The 22,869-nt window shown below is 37.7% G+C and overlaps 1 protein-coding gene and 1 pseudogene across 4 annotated transcripts in view; one reads left to right on the plus strand and one right to left on the minus strand.

The window, feature by feature from the left end:
* CDKAL1 (CDK5 regulatory subunit associated protein 1 like 1) overlaps window positions 1-22,869 on the minus strand; it is a 704,761-nt gene that overhangs the window by 311,498 nt on the left and 370,394 nt on the right. The gene's annotated exons all lie outside the window — the stretch shown is intronic.
* LOC128593785 (pumilio homolog 3-like) lies at window positions 5,592-10,169 on the plus strand (annotated as a pseudogene). The gene is made up of 2 exons (XR_008382409.1): window positions 5,592-7,608; window positions 9,941-10,169. The product of XR_008382409.1 is annotated as a pumilio homolog 3-like (transcript).

Consider the following 22,869-nt stretch of genomic DNA (forward strand, 5'->3'; position numbering starts at 1 on the left):
AAACATAGGGCAAAATAAATATCTATGAGTCCATATTTAGAGAAATAAATATCAAAACAAAAAAAAAAAAGGAAGGCAAAGCACATTTCTTTCATATAATTCCAATTACTAAATATAAAAGCAAAGACAGAAAACTCATCTGGCAAACACCATAATAATATTTGTCAGAGGTAAGAATGTTAAAGTTTAGTGGGCAAAAGTGAGGAGAAAGAGGATCTTTGCACAAGTCGTTAGGTATTCCCCATAAGATATTCATTCAAATAAGGCAAAGAACAGCTTCACAATGGAGAAACTTGGATACCTTAACCAAGTGGTAAAATAGCAGTAAAAATCAAGCCCACCAGCAATGAGATATCGTAACATCATGCACCTTGATGCCCTTGAAAAGTGTGTCTCAAGCACTGTAATGGGACTCTTGCCAAAAATGAATAACCTGAATTCAATCATGCACAAATCCCAAGCCAAAATTGAGAGAAGGGCAACAAAATAACTGGCCAAGATATTTCAAAAATATCACAGTTACGAAAGACAATGAAACACAGAACGTCTGCCACAGCCTGGGGGTGAAGGGGCTGAGAAGACAGGACAACTAAGTGTAATGTGGAGTTCCACACTGAATCTCGGACCAGAAAAGAATGTTAGTGGGACAAAGGGGGAAATTTGGATAGGATCTGTATATTGATAACTGTATTTTACTAACACGAAGTTTCTGGTAATAATTACTGTACAGCAGTCATGCTAAGATGTGAGTATTTGAGGAAGCTGTATGAAGGGTAAATGTGAACTCTGTACTATTTTTATTATACAAAACTTTTGTGAGTCACAGGAAGAAGATTAAGGCAGAGTATTAGTTATTAAGACAAAGGACTCAGGGATGTAGAACCTTTGCTTACCAACCTTTACTCCGGAAGCTTCAGGTGAAATTTAAACAGACATTGTCTAATACAAATCAAGAACCTATTTCTCTCAGCACTGAGTCAAAGCCTCCTGATTTAAAGTAGGCTTTAAATCTGTTAGGATGCTTCTAAAAAATGACCTTATCTTTAAAAATCCATCAAACGAATACATTCTTCATCACGTAAGCCACACATACTACATAAAAAAGATAACTTTTTACATCCTCCATTTGCAATCAGGACCTAGAAGACCACCTTCTCAAACATACCACAGTACTGGCATTGTCATCACCAGATAGTATTAAGTAGTTGCTACCAAGCCCCATGTCACATTTCCCAAGATACCTATTTGAAAACAAAACAAAAAAACTAGTAACACAGAATTAAAGAGTAAGTGTACAGAAAAATTTTAAGTTAAGTATTTACAACACAGGTAACTGTAACCAAAAGCAGCAGGCCAGAGAGATGTACAAATGGTGTCAGGGGGCACCAAAAAAGAATACTTACGCTATGTTTTTCAGGTATTAAACTTAGAAACAGAGAAGATAAAATGTATATTACATCTCTCTCTGTAATAGACACCTACATTAATACAAAGGAGAGACTATGGGACTAGGTTCAGTAGTGTGGAGAAATCAACATAACATTTGTATCTCAGAAAGAGAAAATCCGATGGCTGGCAGGCTGGTGACACACTCCCCCCCCCCCCACTGTGCAGGGAGGCAGGTGTGGTATTTGGGGAGTAGAAGATGACTCCAATTCCACACACCACACAGGGCAACCTCAATTGTTTCATGAAAAATGGGAAGCATGAGGGGAAAGTATCTGGCTTTCTAACGAATATATTACAATTTAGCCTTAGAAAACCATGCCTTTCACAATAATTACCACTTAGAAAAGACCAGACTTAGAAGAACGTTCATTATAAATTACAAAGCAATAAAAGATGATGCCAGATGCTTGATTTAATAAAAAGTATGTATAAAGCAGAATTAAATATTCTGCGTTTACCCTGAAGGTCAGAATACCGACGCCCATGTCACCTAAGAAATGAGAAAGGGAAGTTCACAAATGAAGGTAATCTACAGAAAATGACCTTTCAGTTGGGTGTGGTGGCTCATGCCTGTAATCCTGGCACTCCTGCAGGCCAAGGTGAGAGGATCACTTGAGAAATGTGAGATCAGCCTGAGCAAGAGTGAGATCCCATTTCAACCAAAAACAGGAAAAAAAAAATTAGCCAGAGGTGTGGTAGCAGGTGTTTCAGACCCAGCTACTTGAGTGGCTAAGAAAGGAGGAGCACTTGACCCCAGAAGTCTGAGGTTGCAGTGCAGCAGGATGACATCACTGTACTTTCCCTGGGGTAAAAGAGCAAGACTTTGTCTCAAGAAAAACAGAGAAAGAGAGAGAAAAGAAAAGGAAAAAGAAAATGGTCTTTGATTTGGTTTTCATCTACATGTTACTCATAGTGATGCCGTAACATTAACTGGGTGACCTCCATGAGCTGAGACCACATGAGGAGCACATAAGATACATAAGGGATACATCCTGCACCGCCAACTACTACAGCAGTGGAAGTAACTTGTGTTTCAAAACCTGGCTCTGAATAGTATCTATAACCACAATTCTATTGTGATTATGACAGTAAGAGATGAAATCTACGCTAGTCCCCTGAGTTGAGAAATGCCTTTGTCATACCAGCTATGATCTACCAACAGTTTCAACCATGCCTGTATCATACTGAGATTCTCCAGCCCTCAAAGCTATTTGTTTTATATCCTGTGTTAACTGAAATCTGTTTTTAACCTATTTACTGATCCTTGGTCTTTCCTAACTACTGTCACCAGGACATAGGACCATGTAATGCCTTGAATCTTAAGGGTATCAGTAAATAACAAAATACTTTTTACTGTATATAAAAATGGATAAAACAATGAACAATAAACCTAGATTGCAGAAATCTCGATTGACCACAGAATTGGTGTCAGTGACTCTGAAAGCTATTTTACCATAAAAGGCCCTCAAATTACAAAACATGCAAATTATCTTTATGCAAGAAATGTACCAAATATTCTAAGATTCAGAGCGCTTAAAAATATTCACCCAACTGGGATGATTTCAGATTAAAGAAAATAAGGACTGTGTAATTATATACACTTACCTTGACAAATAGAAAGCAATCTGTGATTAGAACATAGCAATTAGTTACAAAATGCTTCACATGGATTTAATTACCCATCAGTCTACATGTAGCTTAATTACTTTTATCTCATTGCATCAGTAAAAGATTTCTGCCTGAGGCAACTGCCAGTCATATATTTATAAGGCTTCTAGACTTTACAGTGAATACATTATAACATTCAGGCAAATGTGCTAAAGTTACAATTGCAGAGGCAGTCTTAATTTTGAGTCTCTAGTCTTAGTTAATAAATATCTCATCCCTTTCTTAGAGTCAACTACCACCTAGTAGGTGACTGACAATGTCACCTATTTGGCTAAATAACATTGTTGACATAAACATCACCTCTCTATTTATTCTAATCCTGTAAAAGCCAGAAAGAAAGACCTTTGGAACCAAAACAATTACCTTAGTGCCTTGAAGCAAAGGGTACTGTAATCTCAGGTACAAGGTAAACACTTAAATTCAAGAAAGGAGATGACCCTCTTTCTTCAGGAAGGCTGAAAAGAAAGCCCTTTTTTTCCTTGTTACTCTAATAATGGTGGCTTCCTGAAATAGATTTTTTTTGGGGGGGGGAGTAGGTGTGATTCAGAGAGTTAAGCACTGTCTTCCAATTTTTTCTCCTGTTTTTTCAAAACAGTTTTGAAATCCATCCAACCAGGGTTTGACTCCTTGATTCTTTACTCAATGACTTTTAGCAAGTTACTTAATTGACCAAAGGATAAACAATAGCCATTTCATTTGACTGCTAAATTCAGTAACATGATTAAATTCAAAGACAAAAAACGCCTACTAGATGTTCTGTCTCCATAGCTAGTACATAATAAAAGTTAGTACAAACATTTCTGGGTTCACTTAGGAAGGGTCCATGAGGATTACATGAATTCATTAGAAGAAAGGGATCTCTTTGTAATAAGTAGGAAATAGCTGTCCCTCCACTGTAAGTAAATATTTTTGGTGTTGGTTTGGAAATTATGTTCTCTAAAACGTGAGAGTTTTCAGGGCTCAGGAATTTGATGTTAGGGAAATCTGTTCTCTGTCTAAATCCTAGTTTAGAACCATGGAAGAAACTCCCTTTTGTTAATGAAGGCAGGTCTTAGGCCAGATTGTAATAGGGGTAACAGCCTGGAAAAGGGTAAAATGTTTTACCAGCTGCCTCTTAAAACCCCCTACTATCCTTTTTGAGAATTAAAACCTTCATTTCTGATTTCTGCCCAAGGCCAAATAATCAAAGGGGTGGGAAAGTTTTGTTTTTTCCACCAGGGGAGATGGCTCAAAGTAATAGTCCAGGCAGAGGTCACAAGTCAGGAAGTTGTCTTCACCAAAGATGCTATAGTTAAACAGCAATAGCCTGAAGCTGAAAACTCTTTTAAAAGCTCTGTATTTCTGCTTATAGATAGGATAATGGCCCATTTATAGGAGAGTCTACCATCTTCCTCATTTGCTGGCAAATTAATAAATTTCTCTTTTCTTCTCCTCAAACCACATGTCCTTGTTTTTGGCTTAGCTGTGGGGACAAGTACTGAACTTATAACAAGACAGGATTGTATCACCTCAATTTACAGAAATCTAAGGAGGTTTAAGGCTCAGAAGTCATCAGGTACCCTTCTGTAATTACTTTTTTACCCAAACCAACATTTCTTCTGTTTACGCTTAAATATAAACAAAATCAACAAGAAAATGGGTCTCAAGTACTACTGTTTAAGAATCGCCCATAAATCAGGTTAAAAATTCAAGTGGAAAAAGCACAGTGAGCAAGATTCTAATTAAGTAGGTCTGGGGTGATATCCAAGCCTGTGCTTTGGTGGTCCTAATAACCTAATTTTGAAAAGACCAAGTTAGAGGTTATATAAGTACCCAGCAACAACAGCTTAACTTTTAAAAGTCCTTCCATGAATCCAGTTAACATTCATACTATGATTTCATTCTTCCCAATCATTGATCCTCAAAAGGACTATAAGCTCCAGTTTCTTAAAAATAGCTTGGAAATGGTTCATGTGTCACCATGATAAATAGGTTTTCCCCTACAGTTGAAATAAGTGAAGAATTAGGAGAGAGACAATATGAAGAGTATATGATATGAAGGCAAGATTTTATGATAATGTGTGGGCACCAAAGCACAGAGAAAGAATTTGACATTTGAGTTGCACGTTAAATGTGTGGAGATAATCTATATTGTAAAATCAGTCCATTGAAATTTTTTGAATTTTTACTCCTTCATTTATAAACTTCAAAGCAATCACAAGATAGTAGCTGCCCCCAAAATATTTTGAGGTTCCTTCAGGTAAGGGTTTTGCATTTCATTCATGTAGGCAGCACAGCTCTTAGCACAGTGACTATCATACATAAGTACTCAACTAATGTTTGCTGAAGGAAGGAAAGGGATAGGCAGAAAGGAAAGAAAGGCTACAAATGACTCATTTTCTAAGCAAGGGAAAATTTTTTCAAACAACTTTTTTCCAATATTATTGTGGTTTGGAAATCATTAGTTAGAAAGTATCCCAGAACTGGCTTCGGCCCCACGTGTGTGAGTTACCACAATGGAAGTCAAAGGGGAAAAAAAATTCACAGGAAAGAGTACAAAGGCATCACAAGAAAAAAACAAATTTCATAAAAACAATGATTCTGGTTTTTTAAGGACATTCCCAAGAAAAGGTGCTAAGGAAGGTGGATCTAAAATTACATCTAAGAACTTTGAGAAAAGTACCACAAAACCTGGGGAAAAGGGTCTGAAGCAGTTCAAGAACAAGCAACCAGGAGACAAAGCGCCAAAGAACAAATTCCAGCCGGCAAATAAATTCAGCAAGAAGAGAAAATTCCAGCCAGATAGCAAAAGTGATGCATCAGCAATCAAGAAACCCAAATGGGATGACTTCAAAAAGAAGAAGAAAGAACTGAAGCAGAATAGGCAACTCAGCAATAAGACCAACTGTGACGTTGTTGTTCGAGCAAAGCAGATCTGGGAGATTTTAAGAAGAAAAGACTGTGTGACAAAGAGAAAAAAGTAAAGTTAATGAATGACTTGCAGAAGTTGATCCAAGGGAAAATTAAAACTATTGCATTTGCACATGATTCAACTCGTGTGATCCAATGTTACATTCAGTATGGTAATGAAGAACAGAGAAAACAGGCCTTCAAAGAATTGTGAGATGATTTGGTTGAATTAAGTAAAGCCAAATATTCCAGAAATGTTGTTAAGAAATTTCTCATGTATGGAAGTAAACCAGATTGCAGAGATAATCCGAAGCTTTAAAGGCCATGTGAGGAAGCTGCCGCGGCATGCGGAAGCCTCAGCCATCGTGGAGTACGCATACAATGACAAAGCCATTTTGGAGCAGAGGATCATGCTGACGGAAGAGCTCTACGGGAACACATTCCAGCTGTCCAAGACAGCAGATCACCCAACTCTGGAAAAAGTATTAGAGGTGCAGCCAGAAAAATCAGAGCTCATTATGGATGAAATGAAACAGATTCTAACTCCAATGGCACAAAAGGAAGCTGTGATTAAGCACTCATTGGAGCATAAAGTATTCTTGGATTTTTTTACCTATGCGCCCCCCAAACTCAGATCAGAAACGATTGAAGCCATCCGCGAACCAGTGGTATACCTGGCGCACACACACGATGGCGCCAGAATGGCCATGCACTGCAGGGCTCACCCAAGAACAGGAAAGTGATTATGAAAACAATGAAGACTTACGTTGAAAAACTGGCTAATGGCCAACACTCCCATTTAGTTTTACTGGCGGCTTTTGATTGCATTGATGACACCAAGCCTGTGAAGCAGATTATCATATCAGAAATCATCAGTTCCTTGCCTAACATAGTAAATGATAAATATGAAAGGAAGGTCCTAATGTATTTGCTAAGCCCCAGAGATCCTGCACATACAGTGCGAGAAATCATTGAAGTTCTACAAAAGGGAGATGGAAATGCACACAGTAAGAAAGACACAGAGATCCGCTGACGGGAGCTCTCGGAATCCATTTCTCCAGTTTTGCTAAACTACCTGCAAGGGCATGCCCAGGAGATGGTTCTAGACAAGTCTGCGTGTGTGTTGGTGTCCACCACTCTGGGATCTGCCACGAATGCCATCGCCAGCTTGGCAGCAGCAGAACTACATCCTGGTGGCAAGGATGGAGAGCTTCACGTTGCAGAGCATCCTGCAGGACATCTAGTTCTGAAGTGGCTCATAGAGCAAGATGAGAAGATGAAAGAGAGTGGGACAGAAGGTTGTTTTGCAAAAACACTTGTAGAGCATGTTGGTATGAAGAACCTAAAGTCCTGGGCCAGTGTAAATCGAGGTGCCATTATTCTCTCCAGCCTTCTTCAGAGTTCTGACCCAGAAATTGCAAACAAAGTCAAAGCTGGACTAAAGAGCCTGGTTCCCACTCTGGAAAAAAACAAAAACACCAGCAAAAAAGAGTTAAACGCAGGATGGGATGATTTTTCCTGTTCAACACGGAAGAGAATGGCAAGGGTTCGGCAGCAGCAGAGAAGGGCTGAGGTTCACCTCACTAATAATTTGGGTGCTCTGTATATATGTTTCTTCTTTTATAAGTATCTATTTATAAAATTGTTTTTAAAAATGGAAAAAAAAAAAAAAAAGGAAAAGAAAGTGTCCCAAAGATAACCAGAAGCCACAGACATAAACAACACTATACATTTTTAGAAAGAAATTAATTGGGCTGGGTATAGTGGCTCACATCTCTAATACTAGCACTCTGAGAGACCAAGGCAGGGGGATTACTTGAGCTGAGGAGTTTGAAACCAACCTGAGCAAGAGCAAGACCCCAACTCTATGTAAAATAGAAAAACTAGCCAGACATGGAGGCACATGCCTTTAGCCCCAGCTACTCAGGGAGGCTGAGGTAAGAGGACTGCTCAAGCCTAGAGGTTGCTGTGAGGTATGAGCTGTGATGATGCTACAACATTCTACTCAGGGTGAAAGACTGAGACCCTGTCTCCAAAAGAAAAAAAAAAAAAGGAATGGTATTTTTATCCCCTTGTATAGTTTATTCAAATAATTCTTACTCAGCCATAGAAGAATACCTTTGTTTGGAGAAAGCCTCCTGAGTTTGCCTTGTACTGGGTAGTGACAATGAGTGCATAGGAAATATTTTTCCTATGTCTTGTTTGTAAAATTGCATAGTGACATTGGATTATTACAATTCAAGGACAGCAAACTTGCGAGCACAGGGCCTGACAGCTGACAAAAGGGTAATTAGTATATATAGTTACTCCTCTTAGCTAAGTGACTTCAAAGATGAATTTTAACTAGAAAAACTTGGCATATATATCAATAAATGTACACACCACATACAAGTATAAACCAGTCATTCATATTAGGCTAAGCTTTAGAGTCAGTATGGGTTAAAATTCTGGCTCTAGCATTTACTTGCTAGGCAGCCAACTACTGTCTCTGAATTCAGGTTTTCTCAGCTGTAAAATTAAGCGATAATCATAACATCTACAGCTCATAAAGGTGCTGTTAACGATTAGATGAGATAATCCCTATAAATAGTTTCCCTCTAACAACTGTCATTATTATATAAGATACCCAAAGAACAATGAGAAGATATGGACCCATTCCAGGTCCCAACATGGGTTTTGTTTGCTGGATCAGGGGCCATTGCCTTTGGAAATAGGAAATGACAATATGTTTACGAAGGCATTTGAGTTACTCTACAATCTCCACTTGAAGAAGAAAACTACTTCTTTGACAGTAAAGTTACAATAAAAAGGATAATTGTGGCATAGCCTGTTCATACCCACATGCAGAAATTGCCCTTTTTGCAAATGGGAACTACCCAAGCACAGAAATCGAGATTGACGCAGGGCTCTAAAAAACAATAAAGTTAATTAAAAGAAAAAAAATACTTCTTATAGAGTTCAAAAACAAGTTAATTTTTTTTGAATTCACGTTTATGGTGCTAACAGCCAAAGAGTTAAAAAAGCAATGAAATAAATGCCTAAAACCACTTCAACTGACTTCTTTTAAATAGCTTTCATTAGTTTGGTTTGAGTCTGCTTTTTAATTCATTAAGTGTTTTTAAATTTAGATTTGTTGTTTTAATGCAGCTTTTCCTGGTACTTTTTTGTTAAAAAAGAAGTCCACAAATCACTTTTACTTTGACCCAGAATATCCAAATTGCCTTGATAAAGAAATTTTCTTGTAAATCAACTTTTTGAAGGCAATTTAAAATTAAGGAAAAAAGAAAACAGTTTCAGAGTATTTAAACAGTACTACAATCATAAATCAGGAGCTGAATTCCTTTTAAAAATAATGTGCTAACACCTCTGAGCTTTTTTTCTTGTGTTCTTTGGAGGCTAGAATGGGAAGAGAGCATTCACAGTAGAGGGGGTCACTTCAACCCATTTGCCTGTGGGGAAGAACGCACCTGCCGCTGGCCCTAAAGGTGGACAGAAGGTAGATCTTAGGGTATCAGCCAGCAAAAGTTAAAATAAAAACAACACATCAGCTGCACATTGCCTACTACCAAGCAACAATAACACAATCTATTCTGACAATTATGAACATTAAAAAAAAGCCAAATCTAAAGGTAAAAAAATCTACTAACATCAAATATATGACATAACCTAAACAAAAAATATCCAACTTCCTATCATTCCTTCCTCGTGAGTGAGTGTCCTGTCCCTCAGGCCCTTCTCATTGCCTTTTTTGACTACCTAACTTTCCCTAGTACTCCCCTTTTGCTCTTGCTGGGGAACATCTCCGCTTTTCTGGGTTTTCTCTTCCATTTTCTCCTACATCGTGCTACCAGGAAACGGCTATCCTTGCCCTTCAAGGCTAATCTCTTTATTACCAGGAATAATATGACAATACCTTTATGTATGCTCTCCCTAGGGAAGACTTGGAGCATCCCGAAAGAAAATCCAGCCTCGGAGTGGTTGCATACATTGAAGTCATCTCTTGCCACCATCTGCCCAGGAAAGTTATCCCGCTAATATTGGACTTTCACATGGAGGTCTTTTCCACATCTTACTGGGAACTCTTCACACTGGCTGGAACTGTCTGCATTTATTCTAACAACTGCTATAAGAAAGAAAGGCAACACTTCCATTCTACAGGGTGAAAAATGTACGTGGGGAGTATATGTTCACTCAGAAGGTATAATTAACATTGGCTGGGTTTATAGATACCATCCTCAGGCTCAGATGGAACTTCAAATAGTATACTGAGTTATGAATCTAGGACTCTAGTTCACACGTATTTTGAGTAAAATAGATTTCAGTATGAAAAAGGTTCGTAATTTTGTCAATTCCAGGTTCTGAACAACTAACTTACCAAACAATATTGAAAGCATCAGGGACAGTTCACAGTAGAAGAAATGATTTTAACTGTAGTTCTTCCAATATTGTCTCACCTTAAATAAGTCCTTTAATTTTGTTTGATCTTAGATTCTTCTTCTGGAAAATAAAGAGCTTAGATCAAAGCAGCTCAATTTCTGGGGTTAGAGATCCCATTGACACTGATGGAAGCTATGGATAACCTTCCAAAAACAAGCCACATATAACACCTGGTTTGATGTTTTGAGCGATGCACAGATCTTCGGAAAGCTCATCCAGGAAAAAGTTCTGGACTATATGTTAAAATGTAACATAACAGTGCACACAACAAAGCATTTTCTAAAAAATGGTACACAATCTATAGTACTAGAAAATCGGTTTCTTTACAGTGCTACCAAACACATATTGAACGATTACTCACAAAATTCAAGTTTGAAGGGACTCTGATATTACCAGCCTGCCCATGGCACCCACATATTCCCTTAAATTTTATATGATTGTAAACAATCACTCCATCAACTGACCATAGCCACTATTGATTAGCAAGTGTCATCAGTACCACAGGAGTCAGGATCTCTCTGACCACTCACTTTCAATACTCTCTCCAAACTTTAACGAAATAGTCGGTTAATGCTAAAATGAAATTTCACAGACAAACTTTTCCCCTTCCATCATAGGTAAGCTGTTTGTTTGGTAAGAGAATACGACTGCTTAAGAAAGAAGCATCTCAACTATCAACAGTTAAATGATAGTTGAGTTTAATAAATTATCTTCAAAGATTTTCATAAAAATTGACAATTAATGTTCAAAAAGGTATATATGACTATTAGAGAAAATAATGTCATTAAAATGCATAGTTCTTCTACGTTTAAATTAGGAGAAGACACCACTATAGAGAATAGAAAAATAAGCACTATTCCTAGATTCAGTCTTATTAGTTAACAAAGCAAATAGAAAATATAAAGCAGGGTGGCGCCTGTGGCTCAGTGAGTAGGGCGCCGGCCCCATATGCAGAGGGTGGTGGGTTCAAACCCAGCCCCGGCCAAACTGCAACAAAAACAAAAAAATAGCCGGGTGTTGTGGCAGGCACCTGTAGTCCCAGCTGCTCGGGAGGCTGAGGCAAGAGAATCGCGTAAGCCCAAGAGTTAGAGGTTGCTGTGAGCAGTGTGACGCCACAGCACTCTACCCAAGGGCAGTACAGTGAGACTCTGTCTCTACAAAAAAAAAAAAAGAAAAAGAAAATATAAAGCAAACAAGCACATCCCTGCTTTAGGAAATCTATGACATAATTCTCCAAATATCTTTAAAGTTCCAGAGTCTAGGTTGTATCTTTCTGTGCCACAGAGGTCAAAAATTTGATTTTCCACTTATCTTCGCTATTGTGGTTAAAATCGATTAAAAAGTAATATTAATGCAAAAGAGGTGAACTCCCATTGAATTATTAATAGGCAATACAACTGTAAATGTTTTCATTCACCATTCTTCACTGCCCTTGCAAACAGTTCCACAAAGGGAGGTGCTGAAGCATGAAGATTGTTTGCAGCCATTGCTTTCTGATATGGCAGCGCTGGGAACTGGTGGAATTCTTGCCTCCTTGGGTTATTATCAGACATTGTGAACTTTTTTTGAAAGCAGGCTATAAATTCACCAAGGGGTACTCTTGCCTTCAATCAACAAAATGTTTAAAACGACCCCCATCCGCTATTTTAATGTATTCTTCCCAAAGACTGCTATAAATATTTAATATAAGAAAGGCACTGTTTAAAAACAATGAATAGCTTATGAAATTAAAGTTAGCTGATGGATTACACTATATACATAATACACTGTAAATAATGACAAAGAAAGTACGAGCTGCATTACTCACCTCTTACTTATCTTGACTTTCATAAGGAATATTAAAAAGACACTTAAGATATGAAGGTCAGCTTAATTGACATCATAAGGTGACAAACTCCATGGAGCCATTCTACTCTTAACCCTCTCTACACGTGTGTGTGTACACACATATATATAGAGAGTGTGTACATACACACACACACCCCCTTGGTATATTACCCCTCTGAAAGGATATGATAAAGAATGTCCATTTTTCAAAAAGTATCACTAGCTATGTTCAGAAAAGTTTCAAAACAAGGAAGAATACCTTATACTATGCATCGAGGCCCAGGGTTAGCTTCATGTAGTCAAACAGGAATTATCATTTAACAATAGAATTTTCTAGGGAAGATAGTCAACACATATTTATCAACTGAATGCAAATAGTTATGGTCAGATGCAATTATATACTACATGCATTCAAAATTTCCAAGGAAAGATGATCCTTTACCCCCCCTAGTACAGTCTAACAACTAACCAGCACATTTTCCAATCTCATGAATATCCATTTATTCTTACTCTGTCTTAATAGAAATAAAGAACAGCTGGTGCTTCTTCTCCTATAACTCCAAATCTCTTAATTACTCTGTCCAAATCAAACAATTCCAACTTCTTTTAATTTTTCTCTAACCATTTTGACTGAATTTCTCCAAAGTATAAAAGAAGAATTATTTCTCAATATGTATATATCCTGAGGTAATGTTAACTCTTACAAGAACATATTCTTGACATAATATAAGTATGCTGCCCAGATTATTTTCTCCTGCTGGGTTAGTGCCAAGCGCAAATTCTTTATATGAACAACTCTACAGGTCAACATGCTACATAGCTATTCGTGTTTTTGACCAAATCTTGCTAATTTTCACAGATTCTTTTATTCTCTTGATGCCACCAATTTCTCCCATAATTAATGTCATATATCAACACCCTTTATACGTTTCTCATTCTATCTACTAAATAAAATGCTCAGGCTATTAACAAAGCGCTATGTCCTGCAACATGTACAAACTTATTTTTCTAAGATTCTTATGAAAAAATGTGCTAGAACTTAAGATTTTCATTTATGTCAAGATAGTTAACATTCATTTCTTCTCTGAATTTTGGAGGGAGCATCATTCTATCATAAAAGAGAGGAACAAAATTGGAAATATTCTTCAAAATGTCATAGTACTTCCTAACCAATTATCTTTGGCTTGATATTTTGACTACTGAGAGGCTCTACAATAGTATCTTCCCATTTGTTATCATTAGCAACATTTATAGGTAAGTCTATTTTAAAAAGAATTACTATATTTTATGGAATCTAAGATATCAATAATGAAATATGTACCTTTTTAAAAAATGTACTAAGGAAAAACAGTAACAAAAGGCTTCCACATAATTATAAAATTCCTTCAGTTACAAGACTCATCCTCATTTAGAAGTAAAAGTGTGTAAGAAGTGTATGCTAATATTTTAAAAGATATTATCTTTTTTTTTTTGCAGTTTTTGGCTGGTACTGGGTTTCAACCCACCACCTCTGGCATATGGGGTCAGCGCCCTACTCCTTTGAGCCACAGGCGCCACCCTAAAAGATTTTATCATTTTTCTGCACTCATAACAGTATATTCTATAAGTACATTCCTAAACATCACTAACTTAGTATTTATAAGATAAGCAAGAGAGTTATTTATTTAACATGACAAATAAGTATGTTACTATATCAATATTCTCTCCTAGAATATGAGTATCTTAAATACAGGCATGTCTCAGAGATTTGTAGGTTTAGTTTCAGACCACCCAGATAAAGCCAATACCACAATAAAGCCAAACACACAGACATTTTGGTTTCCTAGTGTACATAAAAATTAAATTTACACTATAGTGTAGTAGTTTATTATGTGTGCAATAGCATTATCTATAAAAATAACATACACATGTTAATTAAAAAATACTTTATTGCTAAAAATGCTAACATTCATCTGAGCCTTCAGCAAAATGTAATTTTTTTGCTGACTGAGTCTTGGTGTTAATGGCTATTGCCTGATCAAGGTGGTGGTTGCTGAAGGATGAGGTTGATGGTGGCCATTTCCTAAAATAAAGACAACAATAAAGTATGCCATATTGAGTGATTCTTCCTTTTACAACAGATTTCTCTCTATCATGTAATGCTGTTTGATAGCATTTTACTCATGGTAGAACTTCTTTCAAATTTGGAGTCAATTCTCTCAAACCCTGCAGCTGCTTTATCAACTAAGCTTATGCAATATTCTAAATCCTTTGTTATCATTTTAACAATGTTCACAGCATCTTCATCAGAAGTAAATTCCATCTAAAGAAACCACTGTTTTTACTCCTCATCCATTCCAATTTTTATCATGAGATTTCAGTGACCCAGTGATATCTTTAGACCCTATTGCTCATTTTAGTTTTCTATTTCCACCCCATCTGCAGCTAGTTGCTACCCTGGAGTCTTGAACCCTCAACATCATCCATGAAGGTCAGAATCAGTATCTCCAAACTCCTGATAAGGTTGACATTTTGAACTCTTTCAATGAATTGCAAATGTTCTTCTTCTTCTTTTTTTTTTTTTTAGAGAGAGACAGAGTTTCACTTTATCGCCCTCAGTAGAGCGCTGTGGCATCACAGCTCACAGCAACCTCCAACTCCTGGGCTTAGGCAATTCTCTTGCCTCAGCCTCCCTAGTAGCTGGGACTACAGGCACTCACCAGAATGCCAGGCTATTTTTTAATTGCAGTTTGGCCAGGGCTGGGTTCAAACCCGCCACCCTTGGTATATGGAGCCAGTGCCCTACTCACTGAGCCACAGGTGCTGCCTGAATTGCAAATGTTCTTAAGGGCATCCAGAATGGTGACTCTTTTCCAGAAGGTTTTAATCTTATTTTGCTCAGATCCATCGAGAAATCATGATGGAAATAGCTTCATTTAAAATATTTCTTAAGGTTGTAAGATATGTTGAAACTATGCCTTGATCCACAGACTAAGGAATGGATGTTGTGGGAGCAGGCATAAGAACAACATTCATGTCCTTGTACGTGTTCCCCACAGATACTGGGTGACCCAGGCGCATTGTCAATGAGCAGTAATACTTTGGAAGGAATCTTATTTTCTGAGGAGTAGGTCTCAACAATGGGCTTAAAATTTTCAGTAAACTATGCTATCAACAGATGAGTTTTCATTCAGGCTTTATTGTTCCATTCATAGGCACAAGCAGAATCGATCTACATGTTTCTTAAGGGTTCTAGGATTTTTGGAATGATAAATGAACAATGGTTTTCACTTAGAGTCACAAGTTGCGAACCCCTAACAAGAGAGTCAGCTTGTCTTTTAAAGCTTTGAAGTCAAGCATTGGGCTTCTCTCTGGCTATGGAAGTCACAGATGGCAGCTTCTTTCAACAGAAGAAGAGTATTTCATCTGCACTGAAAATCTGTTGTTTACTGTAGCCACCTTCATGAATTACTTCCCTGGATCTTCTGGATTACTTGCTGCTTCATCTTGCATTTCTATGGTATGGAGATGGCTTCTTCTCTTAAACCTCATGAACCACCCCTAGCTTCCAACTTGTCTTCTGCAGCTTCCTCACTTCTCTCAACTTACATAGAAATGAGAGTTACAGCCTTCCTCTCAATTAGGCTTTGCGTAAGAGAATGTTGCTGCTGGTTTGATCACTTATCCAGACCACTCAAACTGTCTTCATATCAGCAACAGTACTTTTCCACTTTCATGTTATTTGTGTGTTCACTGGGCTTTTAAAGCCTTTCAAAAACTTTTCTGTTGCATTCACACTTTGGCCATATGGCACAAGAGGCCTTGCTTTGGGCCAATCTTGGCTTTCGACATGCCTTCCTCACTAACCTCAATCATTCCTAGTTTTTTCATTTAAAGTGAGTGATGTATACTTCATTTTACTTAATCACTTTTAAGGCCACTGCAGGGTTATTAATTGTATTAATTTCAATTATTATTGTTTCCCAGGGAATAGAGAAGCCCAAGGAGAGGACAGGAATAAGAAACAGCTGCTGGTTGGAATGGTCAGAACATATGTACCATGTGTAGATTGAATTCACCATCTTATATGGACGCGATTAATGGCACCCCAAAACAATTATAATAATGTCAAAAATCACTAATCACTATAACAGATACAACAACAAAAAAAAGTTTGAAAAATTGCAAGAAATACTAAAATATGACACGGAGATACAAAATGAGCACACATTATTGGAAGATTGGTGCGATTTCAGGAAAACGCAAATTAAAACCCCAATGAGATATCACCTTACCACTATCAGAATGATCATTGACCAAAAGTCAAAGAACAACAGATGCTGGTGTGGATGCAGAGAGAAAGGAATGCTTATACACTGTTGGTGGAACTGCAAATTAGTATGACCTCCATGGAAAACAGTATGGAGATTTCCTAAAGAAATAAATGTAGACCTACCATTTGGTCCAGCAATCACACTGCTAGGTATCTACCCCAAAGAAAAGAAGTCATTTAATCAAAAAGACACCTGCATTTGAATGTTTATTGCAGCACAACTGACAATTGCAAAGATGTGGAATCAACCTAAGTGCCCACCAACTCATGAGTGGGTAATGAAAATGTGGTATGTCTATACCATAGTACTACTCAGCCATAAAAAGGAATAAAATAATAATGTCTTTAGCAGCAATTTGGATAGAATTTGAGACATTACCCCTAAGTGAAGTATCTCAGAAATGGAAAACCAAACCCCGTATCTTCTCTCTAATAAGTGGAAGCTAACAATGATTACACATGGACACACAAAGATGTAAAAGTCAATTGGAAACTAAGAAGGGGGAAGGATGGAAAGGGAAGTGTGAGATAAAAACTTACCTGTTAGGTACAATAAGTACCATTCTGGTGAGAGAGGCACACCAAAGCCCTGCCTTATGTATTATACAAGGTATCCATGTAGCAAAAACATTTGTATCCCCTTAATATTCTGCAATTTTAAAAACACCAACAATAAAGAGGGTTAAAATGTAAAAAGAAAATAGATCTTTCCAAATGATATACAGACGCAGTTTAAATTATAAACCATTTAGTACATGATACAAATTTCTGTGCATTATTTGGATTCACCAGAACAAGTTGTTTTTGTAATGAACAAAAGTGTCCCAACGGATGAATTGTTGCTTAAATAATTATAAACACAAGTTATTAAATTCAACTTTCATTTCTCTGTTCTCATCCCAGTACTAAGTCAGATCTTGCAAATTGCAGATGTTGTTCTGGGTGAAAACTCTGAGTTGTTTGACTCAAAGAATTAAAGTTTAATATTAAACGCAATGTACAGAGAAATCAATAGCTCCCAATTTACCCTTGCTATCCATTCACTTCTGCAGTTTGCCTGCAATTCTTCACAAAATAGTACACACACCCACACACATACATACAAGCTACTAGATGACTCAAAATCTTCACTTAGACAACACTCCCTTTACAGCGCCTATATTGAGTGAGTTCCTTGTTTTGTTACATTCTCCCCCACTCTGACCCAAACTTCCCAGCAAACAGAAATAAAGTCAAAGGATGAAGGAAAAACTTCAAAAATCAGGATTTATTTATACCCTAAGATGTCAAAAATCTTTTACAATATTTCCTCGTATGCTCAACTTTGAATATGTGATTCATTCTGGATGTACTGTGTACCTTGAATGTTAGTGGGGCAATGATTTACTCAAATACAAAATTTGTTCCTCAAATAGACCACGGGTTTGAAGTAAGTTTGATGTGGCTCTTTTCTCTGGCACTAAGAATGTGTGCCTTTATCACAAAACCAGTTTGAATTTTGTTCAAATATCTTGTTACACTTTAGACAAAATGTTCTGCACCTTTAAGAACACAACTCTGAAAAATCTATCAGAGGTCTTTCATTGCCAGGTATAGCATACAAATAAATTGGGTTTTCTAAAGTAAGTGCAAATCAGGCCAGGCATCTCCCAATCCACAAAGAAAAGTCTGACTTATTCCTCTTTCCTACAAGCAGAAAGTTCTGCAATTGTTGACAAACTACTCAAAGAAGGCTTAAATTTTCCACGTAGCATTCTCTTCCTCATTTGTCGTTTTGGCCATGTGTGAAGAATAGGAACTAGAGAAAATAAGGCTCAACTGCTCAACTCTGAGAAATTATTTCACCAAGAGGCAGTGAAATGAAGTGTATCTCTGTAGTCACTGCCAGCTGCTAAAAGATAAATAGCCTGTGACATCAAGCCACAGAGCTGGTAGGTTAAGGATGACTATTCTCTGAAGTTATAAGCTGGAACAGACCACAGAGCCATTTACTTAGACTCTGAGATCAAGTTGAGAAAATAAGCAACAGAAATTTCTAACAACAGAACCTTAGTTGTGAAACGCCTACTTAAAAATAAACCCGGATAGCCATAAGCAAGTCACTTAACCTCTCTGAGCTTTAGTTTTCTTTTTAAGACAGAAATAACGACTTGTCTTGCTAAATTTTATATGGCTCAAAAATCATTCATGTAAAGTATCTAGCACAATGAATGTACCCAGTCAGCCCTGGATGAATGGAAACAACATTGAAAAAAAAAATCTTATTTTTTTTAATAAGAAATTTTAGAGAAGAAACTTTCAGTTATGTATCTATGAAAGGGGCTTTAACCATTAACCAAGGTGTCCTTTTTTCTTTTCTGCTGCGTATTGGAAAACTGGAATCGTCTTGGGCCACATGTTAAATACACAAACACTAACAAAAAACAATAAATAAAAAAAAAGTTGCACATATTTTTTATGGTATCTGACGCCAAAGATAAGCAAAACAGTCCTCAAATAATTTATATGTGGCCCATAGGCTGCAGGTTGGACACCCCCAAACCTTCTGAATCTCTAGGGAGGCAGTTTGGCCCATATTATTAAAGTAACACTGCCGCTTGACTGCCATATTTCCCAATTACTGGGTACATAATTCTCATACAAAGGGTAAGTAAAACTTTCAACATGAGAGTCAGTCTGCTAAACTAAGAGTATTTGAATAATCATTTCATTGGTCCATAATTTATGGAAACATTTTTTCATTGTAAGTTCTTTCTTAGGTATACAGTCCACAAGCAATTAGAAAATTAGCATAATTATTTTAATACTAACTAAATGGAATTGTAGATGTCAGCAAATAATCATAAAAACAATAAAAATAATTTTGGTTTAGTCAATTCTATATACAGGGGACAAAGAACCTGAATCTTTTTTTTTCTTTTCTTTTTTTTTTATTGTTAAATCATAGCTGTGTACATTAGTGCAATCAGGCAGGGTCTGAGCTCAAAACTTGAATAATGTCATTTTTAAAACTAGACCTGGAGATGTTTACTTGCTAATGATAAATGCACACTGGGTTAGGGATTGTGGTTTGAGTATCCATGGGGGTCTACCACAGGAAAAGCTAAAGATGAAGTGAGGATAGAGGTGAAAGTCAGGGAAGTGAATAGAATAGAATAGATTCATGTTTAATTGACAAGTTGATAGCTGGGTAATTTTTGTCTTGGCGTTAGACGATTTTAGATTTCAATACCATTCTTTGACTCTGACTTCCCTTTGTCGAATTTTCAAGATTGTAAACTTAAAATAGTTTCAAAGATTCAGGTTCTTTCTAAGATGAAGAAAGAACTTCATCTTTAGCTTTTCCTATGGTAGACCCCCATGGATACTCAAACCACAATCCCTAACCCAGTGTGCATTTATCATTAGCAAGTAAACATCTCCAGGTCTAGTTTTAAAAATGACATTATTCAAGTTTTGAGCTCAGACCCTGCCTCTGCCTTTCTGCAAAAACCGGCCAGACCAAGTGTGATCCTTCACGGTGCTAACAGAGAATTGACGTCTTCCAAGTACTTAGCTGTAAGCAACAGTAGCTGCTTGAGAGTAATCACACAGGAAAGGCGCTTATTCAAAGGATATTACAAATGAGGCTCAATATTCAGCTTCTCAAATCAAGGTCCAACTCAGCACAAAACAGGACTAATGAGAAAAAACCCCATAGACACTGTCACCCTGAAGAGACACTATTGCCGATCTGGCTACCAAAACAGGATGCTAGGTGGGGCTTCCATCCTCAAGTTGATCATTTTAGAATTTAGGTTTGCTGGAACCCAGATGACATACCAATGCCTCAGGGCACACAGCAGATTAGTTCTCCATATTCTGTCCTGGGGAGGTGGTTCTCGTAAGGTTAGAAACTCTAGATTACAACAAGAGTTTGAAAGCTGCTGGGCACCCAAAAAACATCACTAATGCCAACTGTGCAGGGTTGTACGTTGCTATGGGCAGTGCCTGTGGCTCAGTGAGTAGGGCACCGGCACCATGTACTGAGGGTGGTGGGTTCAAAGAAACACCCATATAAAGAAGACAATGGACAGTCTTCAGTCTTTCACCCTGGAAAAGAGATGTGCTTTCAAAGCAATTAGATCATACATATAGCAAACGAGTATGATTTGGATACAGCAAATGTCTCCAATTATGACTTAAGTCTACTGTGAATAATGAAGATGAAAAATCTACAGTGTTCTTAACTGTCTAGTGCCAACAGTTCCCACACCTATCAGCATCCTTCACCTTTTAAACACGGATGGGCACTTCCGCCGCATGAACCCTCTATTCTGTGTTGCACCTTTAACACTCCCTTTCCCTTCCCCTTTTCGCTATACCCACAGTAATCCATATAACTACTAACACAGTAGTTTTTGCCGAGTTCTCACGGCAAACCACTTTCATCCTTAAGCATATGTACTTCATCAGAACCTCCTCTGTGACAGGAATACTTTGTTCTGACTCAAGAAGTGAAGAATTCCAGGATGTGATATGCATGGCTACTGGCCAGCACTGGGATGGGGAACTGTCCGGGAACAGGAAGTGCTGGCATCACGCATGGACAAGCACAGGGGAGATGGGCTGGTCAGTGTTTCCTTATGCCCACTATGAAGTGTGAATCCAACTATGTAGTCTCCCGGATGCAAACTGGATTAGGGGCTGGGAAGACAAGTGAAGTAAAGAAACCAAGAAGTAGAAGTAAGAGAATTATCCCCGCCAGCCTAATCGTAAAAATGATTAGAAGGACACATAAAGTTTCACAGTGCTTCTATTTAAGTGTAATTATACAAGTGTATGTTCGATTCTTCTTGGTGCTTTTTTGGTGATGCACAAGAATGAGCATGTAGCACACACTCCAGGTAGGCTTGCATTTTTTTCTTTTCTTTCTTTTTTTTAGAGACACAGTCTCACTTTGTCACCCTCAGTAGAGTGTCATCTCATCACAGCTCACAGCAACCTCCAACTCCTGGGCTTAAGCAATTCTCTTGCCTCAGCCTCCCAAGTACCTGGGACTACAGGCGCCCACCACAACGCCCAGCTATTTTTTTGTTGTCGTTGTCATTGTTGTTTGGCAGGCCCAGGCTGGGTTCAAATCCGCCAGCTCCAGTGTATGTGGCTGGTGAGCTATAGGCACAGAGCCAAAACTTGTAATATTTGAAGGATACTGTCTTAGTACATTTGAATTTCTGTAACAAAATTCCTTAGACTGGATAACCCGTGAGAAATGTATTGTCCATAGTTCCAGAGGCTGGGAGGCCCAAGATGAAGTGCCAGCAGATTTGGTGTCCAGTAAGAGCTTGTTCCCTTATGTATTCCGCCTTCTGTAAGTCCTCACATGGCATATGGGTCCAACAAGCTCTCATAGGCATCTTTTATAAGGGCACCAATCCCGTTCATGAGGACTCTGTTCTCATGGCCTAAACACTTCCCAAAGGCCCCACCTCCTAATACTATCACCTTTGGAATTCGTTTCAACATATGAATTTTGGAGAGACACAAACATTCAGACCATAACACGTATATTCAATCTCTTAAAAATATGCATGATATAGGCTGAGCATGGAGGTTTGTGCCTGGAATCCTAACACTCTTGGAGGCCAAGGCAGGAAGATTACTTGAGCATAGGAGTTTGAGAACAGCCTGATCAAGAGTGAGACCCCATCTCTACTAAAAACATAAAAAATTAGCTGGATATGGTGGCACGCACCTATAGTCCCACCAGCTACATGGGAGGATGAGGCAGGAGAGGAGGATTATTTGAGCCCTGGAGTTTAAGGTTGCTGTGAAGTGGGCTAACTCCATGGCACTCTAGCCTAGGGCGGTAGAGTGAGACTCTGTTTCAAAACCAAATAAATAAATAAATAAATAAATAAATAAATATAACCATGAGCAAATACCCATTGTAGTAGACAAAAAGGTGTACCACTAGAAAGCATTTGATTCTATTGCTTGTACAATCTCCTTTCTATTAATTATTACCAGAAATTGTTCCCTTAAAGAAAGGTCTCAATGTGTATAAACCTCTCTTAGGACATAAGTATGAAAAATAATACCAAAACAAAAGCAAGACAAATGCTCTTAGATTAATGCTTTTAGAATACATCAGTAATAGCATTATTAAGCACAGAATTTTATGCTTCTTGATGCATTGCATTTTTCAGACCTAAAAGATAAATGTCCTTTTATATGGATCCTGAGTTAGTGAAAAATCCTCTGAAAGCCCTCTGTTTTCTCCATTGGAGATAGGTTTCAATGTCTCA

This window comes from Nycticebus coucang, chromosome 9, assembly GCF_027406575.1.
Source record: "Nycticebus coucang isolate mNycCou1 chromosome 9, mNycCou1.pri, whole genome shotgun sequence".
NCBI lineage: Eukaryota > Metazoa > Chordata > Mammalia > Primates > Lorisidae > Nycticebus > Nycticebus coucang.